This window comes from Maniola hyperantus, chromosome 14, assembly GCF_902806685.2.
Source record: "Maniola hyperantus chromosome 14, iAphHyp1.2, whole genome shotgun sequence".
NCBI lineage: Eukaryota > Metazoa > Arthropoda > Insecta > Lepidoptera > Nymphalidae > Maniola > Maniola hyperantus.
In genome coordinates, this window is record NC_048549.1 from 5,049,311 (window position 1) to 5,060,231 (window position 10,921).

Consider the following 10,921-nt stretch of genomic DNA (forward strand, 5'->3'; position numbering starts at 1 on the left):
AATAAATTAGAAATAAGTTTTTGTTAAAATTCATTGTGAAAGTTTAGTTGAATAAAAAATATTTTCATTTTAATTTTCATTTTTAAATAAAATCTGAGCTTTCGAATTCTTCTGAAAAGTCAATTATGAAGAGGCGATGTGCTCTCTTCATAATGGACTTCGGACGTATTAGGAAACATAATAGAAATTTTATTTAAAGGTGTAATTTTAATATTATGTAATTTAAGTGTGTAGTTCAAAATGTTCAAAATGTCAATGTGACAAATAAAATATAAAAAATTCGCCATTAAAAGCTTTAAATTATAATATCAAACGTTCACGTTCATGATTACGTAAAAAATGATATTTTAAAGTTTTTGTTTAAATAAACTTTTACAAGTGCTTTTGGATTGTTGATTATGATTACATTAGAGGATAAGAATTTTAAACTTATTTCTTTTCTGGTCTGATGGAAGACTCGGCCGTGGTTAAATAAAATTATCATCCTATCAGCAAAGACGTACCGGCAAAAGATTAAGCGAAGAAAATAATACGGGACATATACTGCCTCCGTTACCCGTCTGCATCTTAGACTGCCTCGCCACCAGGTGATATCGCACTCGATGTTGAACTTGTACCTAAAAGAAGAGTAAAAAATTGTCCCACTAGAGCTTGCTAGTCTAGCTACTTATCATGTGATGGGTTTGGTTATTGGTACGCGTGTTTTTTTTATTTATTTCCTGCTACTATTCGCCTTAAATACTTATGTATTTAGGTATTTTAAAAGTAAATACATTATGGTGGGTTTATTGTGAAATTGTGCAATATAGTTGCAGGTTTTTCAAGAAACTTGGTAACGACAAGTTTTGAATTTCCTAACCAAGCAGATTCAAGGTCTTGTGTTTTAAAAGATACTTAACAATGGTTCTAAAGATTTTACAGATAATAAATACCTTCAAGGCAGCAACAGCTCCTTTTTGGTGCTTTTTGGAAAGCTTAGTAGCTTCAACCAATTGCGCCATTGCATTGGAACTAGTCTAATGTTTTAGTATGAGTATATACCTAGTTACAATCTTCATGACTACTTTACTTTCTTCCCTTTCCTGAATGAAGTTGGATAGGATAGCTATACTTATTTACTAAACAGTGCAGTATCGGTACATACATCTATATATATAAAAGGAAAAGGTGACTGACTGACTGACTGATCTATCAACGCACAGCTAAAACTACTTAAAGGACGAACCGGGCTGAAATTCGGCATGCAGATAGATGACGTAGACATCGCCTAAGAAAGGATTTTGAAAATTCAATCCCTAAAAGGGTAAAACAGCGGTTTGAAATTTGTGTGGTCCACGCGGACAAAGTCGCGGGAATTAGCTAGTCTATAATATAAAAATGAATCGCTAAATGTGTTGCTCATCGCAAATCTCGAGAACAGCTGAACCGATTTCGCTAATTCTTTTTTTATAATATTCCTTGAAGTACGGGAATGGTTCTTGGGGAGAGAAAAATTTAAAAAATTTGAATCGACTGTTAGGCGGAACGAAGTTCGCCAGGGCAGCTAGTTACAGATAATATTAAAATTTAGATTCCTGAATATCCCCATTCCCCCAAAATTTATTTTTTCAAGCCGGCGGCATCAGCAATATGAATGGTAAATTCCTCTGCCCACTGACTGGCCTGAATGATTTCGACATTCTTGGCGCAGCTCCGATAATCCGAGAAAAAATAAACGACCTGCAATCAGAGTTGTAATATTACTAGAGCAGCAATATTTCGAAATAAACTACATACACCTCGTTTAGCGAACAATGATAGATATAGGTAGGTACCTTCAAAATCATCAATGATGTTACTGATTCCCACTTCCGTGATTTTGTCATTCAACAAATTGGCACAGGACCTGCTTTTATTTTTTCATTTTATATATTGACCTTATGTCTATAAATAAAATGAAAAAATAAAATAATATACCTACGTTTAATTTAAGTATGCAGTTCATACAGTTGGTTCCAAGTTTACAATTCAATAAATCCTGCATTCATTCACTGCTAGACATAACAGATTTCGTTTTCGTAAAGTACCGCCACTCAACACAGCTCCACGGTCCTCCGCCTTCCTCTTCCACCCGATTCCCGCCACTTTCTTGAACAGTTCAGTGGACTGGAGGCAACGAACGGTGCTCCGCTGGCTGGAGGTCGTCTAAACACTGCACTTACCGTCGTCATCTTTTCAAAGTTACCGTCTTTATAATCATTATGAAAAGGTGCTTTTATGACGTCTGAAGTTTAATGTCTTATGTCTGCTATTCCATGGCCCAACTCAATGCTTGCATCGTAAATAAGCCCACTCCGAGTTTGAAAGTGCGCACGGTGCACGGTGGCACGAAAAATAAATCACGACAATATGGTACGCTCGGTATAGCGTATTTTTACGCAACGCAAGCTCTTTGTTTATATATAGTTAGTAATGCTGGCACACAGACGGCTGGTTATTCAACCGGGCACATTCCGCGACGGCCCCACTTTTTGCTCGGCCGTCCGTCCGGCCGTCCTCTTGTGCCGAGGAAAACGACCAATTAGAGCTTTTAGGGCAGAAATTAAGCTAACCGCAAACTGCGGCTGGCATATCAAACTTAAATTATTATTGCTGTAACAACTTCAGTTCTATCTTTTATTAGATGATAAAATTAGTGATTGCAAAGTGAGAACAAATGTAACAGGGAAATCAGCTCCCATGACACAGTGCCTACTTAGTTTACTATACTTCCTTGGGAGCTATTGGTCGAAAAAAATGTGTGGCCATTATTTTTGCAAATAATAGTAAATTATTCAACATGGGGGGTAATGTAATGTCTTACGTTACGGGCGCCGGGATAGATCCCAAGCGCAACGAGGGATGTTAGAGTAATTCCCGAGCGTAGCGAGGTTGTTGCAGTACCTACCTATCTGTCTTTAGAAGTTTCATGTTAAAAGATCTGAATCTTTTTATAGCAAATCGATCGATATGATTCACTTTACCTACTTCATGAAACACAATAAGTGAAACAATGTATGATTATTTTGTGTTATGTTATGAACATGATTCATGATGCAGCATGTGTGCATTCCCGTAGTGTAGTGTCCGCGCTTACGCCGCATCTCAACACGTTCAAAACATCACTCTTGGAAACATTTTACAGACAGATTCCGAGCCTTCAATGCCTTTGTTTTGCTTTCATTATAAAGGCTACCGATTTCAATAATCTCTGCTGGGCTTTTAGACACAAAAGATACTCGATGTCTCACGTTTACTTTTGTTTATCTCGAGGCGGGCGTCCTTTTTATGGTTCCGTACCTCAAAAGGAAAAAAGGAACCCTTATAGGATCAATTTGTTGTCTGTCCTATCTGTCAAGAATACCTACCTATAGAAATAACTTCCCGTTTACCTAGAATCATGTTTAGTAGGTAGGTAGGTTTTATAGCACAAGTAAAGAAAAAATCTGAAAACCGTGAATTTGTGGAAACATCACAAAAAAAATTAAAATGTGTTTACGAAAAACAGTTTCTAAATCACATATAGATGGCACTACAAGTCATTAACTTGCAGTGTCCTACACTTACATATGTATAAGTGTTAGGTATATCTTGTAGATGGTACGGACTACGGGGCCCTTCATGTACGACTCAGACTCGTACTTGACCGGGGTTTTTTTTCTTCGAATGATAAGTCCACATAAGAGGGTTTACGTCTCGACTTATATAATAGTACTGGCGCCAGCAAGATTGGACATTGTTTTTTTTGGTTGAAATAAAAACTGACTGAATGCTTTTAAATGGCCGAGCCGTCCGCCTGACAGACACAAAATATCCGTTAATTGTTAAAATTTAGATGAATGGGCCATGAATGATTTTTAATTTTAAAAATATCATCTTCAGTCTAATAATAATAATTGCTGTTTGGCTAACTCCCACGTGGAGATACACGCAACACGTAAGATATAAGTAGAGTAGACACCCGAACGGCGTCAGGTAGAGACAAAAATAAAACAGGAGTTCTAAATTCGTGCTTTTATTAGTTCCATCGACTCATTTTGATCTGTAGGCCCAGTGGCGGACAGTGTAGGGGCAATAAAAGTATAAAAAAACTTCGTTTTAAGCTTACAACACACTCAACGACGAGACGGTTACGACGCGCGACTTCTGCGTCACCAAAACGGTCCCAAGATGAGGTAATACAAGTAATGAATAATAGGTATAATGCATCCAAACTAAAAATAGGAATAAATTTCACCATATTATAATGGCTTAGCTAGAAATATAAGTATTTCTTCTTCTTCTTGAAATGCCGTCTCCTATCGGAGGTTGGCAATCATTGGCCTTATCTGCACGGTCTGCACCTTGGACGCTGCTGCACGGAAAAGAGAGCGGATACCTCTTCCCGTACCATATTGGCGTAAATTCTTTAGCTACGATGTTCTTCTTCGGCCAGGTGGTCTTCTGCCGGCTATTTTCACCTGAATAATGAGCTGAAGGAGGTCATATTTGCTATTCCTCATAATGTGGCCGAAGTACCTACTCCAACTTTTGCGGTCTTCAGGATTATTATGATTCAATAGTAATATTTTATAGGTATATTTTCAAAGGACAAGACTAGTTATGATATGTAGAAAATGTCATTATGTATTATGCAAAGTATTTTCTGTGCAAGCCGTAATTTCAAATGACAACTGACATAATATTATGAGGCTTTCGTAGTCAGTTTGTTTGGACCATTGATGTTGGAAGACGCATTTTTATAGATTATAATAGAAAATAATAAGTTCGGAGGAATGAGACCCCGCAGACGAAGCCAGACGTAAGTCCGACCAGAAAGCGGTCGTCATATCCTTCTGTAATTCCTTCCGTACGGCTTCGAACATCGTAAAGGAAGAGATATCTCGAGGGAGCTACGATCCTCAAAACTAAGGAACCGACGTGAAAAGAACAAGAACACTACGGAACCCGAGCAGATGTCACGTCGTTGCTGTCGTAGGTGTGCCGCCGTAATGGGACTAAGCTTCATACAGTTCCAAATAGTAAATTACAAATAGTAAACCAGTATGCGCGATTTCATTGCCCTAGACATCTTCAGTTTTGTGTTGCATCGCGCATTGCATGTGTTTCAGGATTTAAGGTTTAAAAAAATACGTTTTATGGTCGTACGCGGGTTCCGACCAACGACGCGACGCCAATACAGCCAATCGCTACGAAACAGCCATAACAAAAACTCAACTCCTGTGGTGCAACATCGACATTATTTACATTTTTAGGGTTCCGTACCTCAAAAGGAAAACAGGAACCCTTATAGGTTCACTTCGTTGTCTGTCTCTCTGTCGTGTCTATCAAGAAACCAAAAATCCGAAAACCGTGAATTTGTGGTTACATCACAAAAAAAAAATGTGTTCATGAAAATATTTTGAACTTTCAAAGTAAGATTAATATACTAAGTGGGGTATCATAATATGAAAGAGCTTTACCTGTACACTCTAAAACAGATTTTTATTTATTTTTATGCGTAATAGTTTTTGATTTATCGTGCAAAATGTGGAAAAAATACGACTGTAGCACGGAACTCTCGGTGCGCGAGTCTGACTTGGCCGGTTTTATATTTTCACATTCTATGCCTAAGTGGTATCAAATTACTTATCGGAATGCGTAGTATTTCTATTTTCTAGTGTGGAACTCTGAACCGTAAACATGTCTACGTGTCGAATTTCTTGTTTTTTTTAGATTTTATGTAGGTAAGTAACTTTTATTATGGCCGTGGTTTTTATAGTGTAGTCAGTTTTTGTTGAGTATTTGCGGCTACCAATTGAAAACCCTGATTGTTTTTCTTTAATAAAAAATACCTAAAGTCTTTTGAGATTAGGACATTTACTAAAATAGAAAAAAGAAATGATAAGTTGCGGGACTTTGATCTTCTTCTTCGTTACCTTATCCCACGCTACGGGGGGTCGGCACAACATGTCTTCTTCTTCCACTCACTAAACTCATTTCTGTCATTCGTCAACGTACCTATTATCCACCCCTTTTTTCACGCATAATATCCTCTTTCACGCAATCCATCCACCTTTTCTTTGGTCGTCCTTTCCTCTTTTTTCATTGCGGGACTTTGATAGAAATAGAAATAAAGATTAAATTAAATAAATCTCCTTATTTCCTAATTAGGCTTCCCATAGCACAAGGTATCCTAGTTTGGAGGCCAGGAACGTTGCTTGTTACTAACATGGTTTACTACTTACCTGGTAATTTAAAAATAAAATTAGACAAAGGTTTCAGTCAGGTGATAGCCTAGGATTCCGGGCACGCACCTCTAACTTTTCGGAGTTATGTGCGTTTTAAGAAATTGTTTATCATAAACATCGCGAGAAAACCTGCGTGCCTGAGAGTTCTCCATAATTTTATCAAAGGCATGTGAAATGTGCCAATCCGCACCAAACCAGCGTGTTGGATTATGGCCTAAGCTTTTCTTATTCTGAGAGGAGACCCGTGCTCAATAGTGGGCCGGCGATGGGTTGTTGATGATGATGAGGTTTTATGTTTTGTCAATCGTCTGAAACAAAACACACTACAGACAGACCACTACAGAGTAGGTACAGACTGACGAATACCCATAATTCCAATCCAATCCAGTCCATCAGCCTGTTTGCGTCCACTGCTGGACATAGGCCTTTCCAAGAGAGCGCCACCAAACACGGTCCTCCGCCTTCCTCATCCATCCGCTCCCCACCACCTTCTTCAAGTCATCGGTCCAGCGGGCTGGAGGTCGTCCCACACTGCGCTTACCCATAATTGATAATAACGATAACGAATCGATAGCGATACCCACCACTTATAAAAACATCTTAGGATTTAACACTTATTTCTGAGTAATAACTCTTCAGAGATTTGTGTTTGGGGAAGACCTTTTTTTGTAAAAAAAAAAAACAACACTTTACCTGCATCACAACGGTTACTACTTACGAAATTACGTTTTAGAAAAAAAAAACACTCAATAGTTGAGGACGTAGGTTCTTAAACTTTTTATGTCTCAGCCCAGCCTTTTTATTAAATTAATAAGAGCTTTATTGATATCCCTTACCCAGTAGTTAAAGTACATATAATATAACCTAGAGCGTACATAGCAAAAATGTTTATTATTATGTATTACATAATAGATGATGCCCGCGACTTTGTCCGGGTGGATTTAGGTTTTCAAAAATCCCTTGCGAACTCTTTGATTTTCCGGGATAAAAATTTACCTATGTCCTTCTCCGGGATGGAATGGAAGCTGTGTGCCGCCAGTGGCTGTAATTTTTCATTTCAGCATTTCATATAACTAGGTATACCTACCTACCTACATTATTATTTATTACTAGCTGCCCCGGCGAACTTCGTACCGCCTAGTCGATTCTAATTTTTTAAATTTTTCTCTCCGTAAGAACCATCATCGTACTTCAAGGAATATTATAAAAAAAGAATCAGCGAAATCGGTTCAGCTGTTCTCGAGATTTGCGATCAGCAACACATTCAGCGATTCATTTTTATATATATAGATTTACATTTATTATTTTAGACAAGTTTCTGACGCTGCCTGATGAAATTTCCAGAAAATATTGGGTAACTTTTCTTTTTGTGTTTGTGTTTTGTTAAATGTTTATTATTATAATTATGTAAACTACCAGCTTCTCATATGAAATACCTACTGTGTTCTGAAGAAATAGTCCGTAGGGTATACATACACTTTGAGAACCACCTGAATTAGGGATGGCGCTTAAGTATGAAAACGCATTGTTATAAATGGCACTCTATTGTATAAGCACATAAGTAAGTGAATAAGATAAGTAAAAATATTCTTTGCCGGCGCTATTTTCCTTTCGCACATAACTTATCTGTGGTACAGTTCTGGAGGACTATTGAAAGTATTGTCACATAGGACACCACGATACAATGGCCTCACGGTGGGCACGGTGGCGTCCCACAGTTATAGACACGCTATTTTAATCACATATTTCTACTGACCTTCAGGTCACAAAAAGGTGGACGTAAACCGGTAGATATATTATTAGAATTAACTAAGGGCAGTTAATTTTACAGACTCATCTTTGAACTTTAGTGCGTGAGTAGGTACCTATATCAATTATTTATATTTATATGTTGAAGATAGTCACACAGAAGAAGACTATGTATTATGTTTAATTTAAGCGCTTTGTAAACTTGCTGTTAGTGTTAGTGTAACGAAAAATAATACACAAAAAAAAATGAAGATAATATTACAGTCAGTTTGGTTAAAAAAAAAGCTATCTAAGGCCTGCCCTATTATATTTTCCAACATGTGAAAAAAGACGGGCATCATAAAAAATGCAATTAAAACGACACTTGTAAGGACTATTCTCACACTAACAATAATTAGGAGCGGTTCACAAAGCACAATGGGACATGTTGAGCCCATGTGTGCAAATCTCCACGGCCGATTGTGCCCACGTTGCAGCCAGATTCCTACCGAGTGATGGACGATTTAGTTTTGTTATGCTCCGTCAAACCTCTAGTCGAATTAAGATTTGAGTGAGGTATTATTTTTATTAAGGCGATATGCGTCCCAAAAGCGGTTAGACACATTTCAGATGTTCAAAGAATCAAGTTTTGGCCTCAAAAACTACGAATTTGTTTATGTATTTTTCAATATTATAAAAATTAAAGATATTCTTGGCATAATTTGGCTCGATACAAAAAAATCGCAAAGTTTCCCCAAAATACGCATTTTTACACGATAATTAGGAGAATAACCAGTTTTATTAGATTGATATAAAACCAATTTCAATAAAATTTCGTATTTACGTTCAACATTGAATACACTAAGCCTAAGGGATTACGAAATAATTTCATGGTAACAAAGCACATAGAATTTTAAATGTATATATTTATAAAAAGCGTGCAACAAATTCGCACTCGAGCGGCCCAGACTTTTCTATACATCTGCCTTTGCTATCCCATTTCGCCTTAAGACTAGCTAATGCCCGGAAGAGAGTTGAATTGCGACTCGCGGGCCATCTATTGTACGTTGATGGTCATCATCATCATCTCAATAGGGATGATGACTCTAGTCAAATCAGCGACTTTCTATCAAACGTCAAAACTTCGTAAGAAAGATTGTATGAAATACATAGATGTGACGCCATAAACATTTGACGTAACTTGACGTACTTTTTTAGTCAAATCGATAATCGATAAGAGCCTTTTTGAAGTCGATGGATTTGACTTAAAATACAACAGGACTTGGATGCGGTTGCCCATCACTAATAGATGTTCCAAAAAAAAGGTATAAATTTCAAAAGACTGACTCCAACTTTTGCACTTCATCAAATATAAATTTAACTCCGAATAATAGTCACCAACCTGCTCTTTGAAACTCTTTGTCCTTTCCAGACAATAGATTTTAAAAAAAATGGACCCAAAGCCCCTCTCGAGCTTTTGTCAACATGATACGGTTCTGTATTATTGTTTTTAACTTAGTTTACCTTTTGTATTCTTGAGTGGTTTTTTGAATATACGTTTTTTGAATATCTTCATGTACCTAACACATTTCTAATCTGTAGGTATTAGGTACGTACCTATATACCTACAAGTGCAATACAGTAAGCGTATTTTTTGTTCCTGCATTAAAAAATACGGAGAGCGGTGATAGCCTAGTGGTTAAGACGTCCGGCTCCTATTCAGGGGGTCAGGGGCTCAATTCCGTGCACGCACCTCTAATTTTTTGAAATTATGTGCGTTTTAAGCTATTAAGTAAATATCGCTTGTTTTAGTGGTGAAGGAAAACATCGTGATTCGTGACTCGTGAGGATACGAGTACCTGCATGCCTGAGAGTCCTTCATAATGTTCTCAAACTCTGCCGCATGTAACACACGTGTTTAATAAATCTAAATATATAAAAGGAAAAGGTGACTGACTGACTGACTGACTGACTGATCTATCACCGCACAGTTCAAACTACTGGACGGATTGGGCTGAAATTTGGCATGCAGATAGCTATTATGATGTAGGCATCCGCTAAGAAAGGATTTTTGAAAATTCAACCCCTAAGTGGGTGAAATAGGGGTTTGAAATTTGTGTAGTCCACGCGAACAAAGTCGCGAGCATAAGCTAGTTACACCTAAAGTTTTTCTAAAGCCTAAATAGCTAAAATATTATTTAGGAGTAGTAAACTTACTTTTGTACCATTTTCTTTTCTGTGTTCCAAATTTTTATGCCTTTTCAGGCAGGTTAAAAAAAGCTACGTTTATGGGGTTTTTGTACATTTCCGGCCTCAAATTGCCATCTAGTGAGTACGCTTAGAACTTCGTAATAATGGTTGGCTTGGCAGTCCGTAGTGTGTTAATATATGGATTACTCGGTAGGTAGCGCTATTCGTAATACTGAAACAAAAAAAAACCAATGTTTTTGATAATACATAGAGGCGAATTTTATATTCAAACCATTATTTTTAAAACTTTAATTTTCTCCAAAGTAAAAAATAACGACTGTTAATAATTTATCTTGGTCTTGATCTAAATCTGGTTACGAGATTTCCAACAACGAGTCTGATTTTGGCAGTAGGTAATATGTCATAGTAATTTCATATTTTTATGTCATAATAATATTAGGTGTTAAATAATGATAAATTTTAATAAAAATACAAAAATAACTCGCTTTCATACTCTGTTCATAGATTAATGTACCTACAATAATGTCATTCCATAAAAGTTGTTACACCACCCGAACAAGAGGATACAAATACAGAACTCTATCGACCAATACCGGCGAAAAGACACGTAGGAACTCCAAGGAAGATACCACTTTTGATAGAAAATTTACTGAATTACAGCGGGAAATTACTTCTAGGATCGGTAAAGAAGTCAATGATACCCAGAGGGCGCGACAATCGATCCAGGACAAACT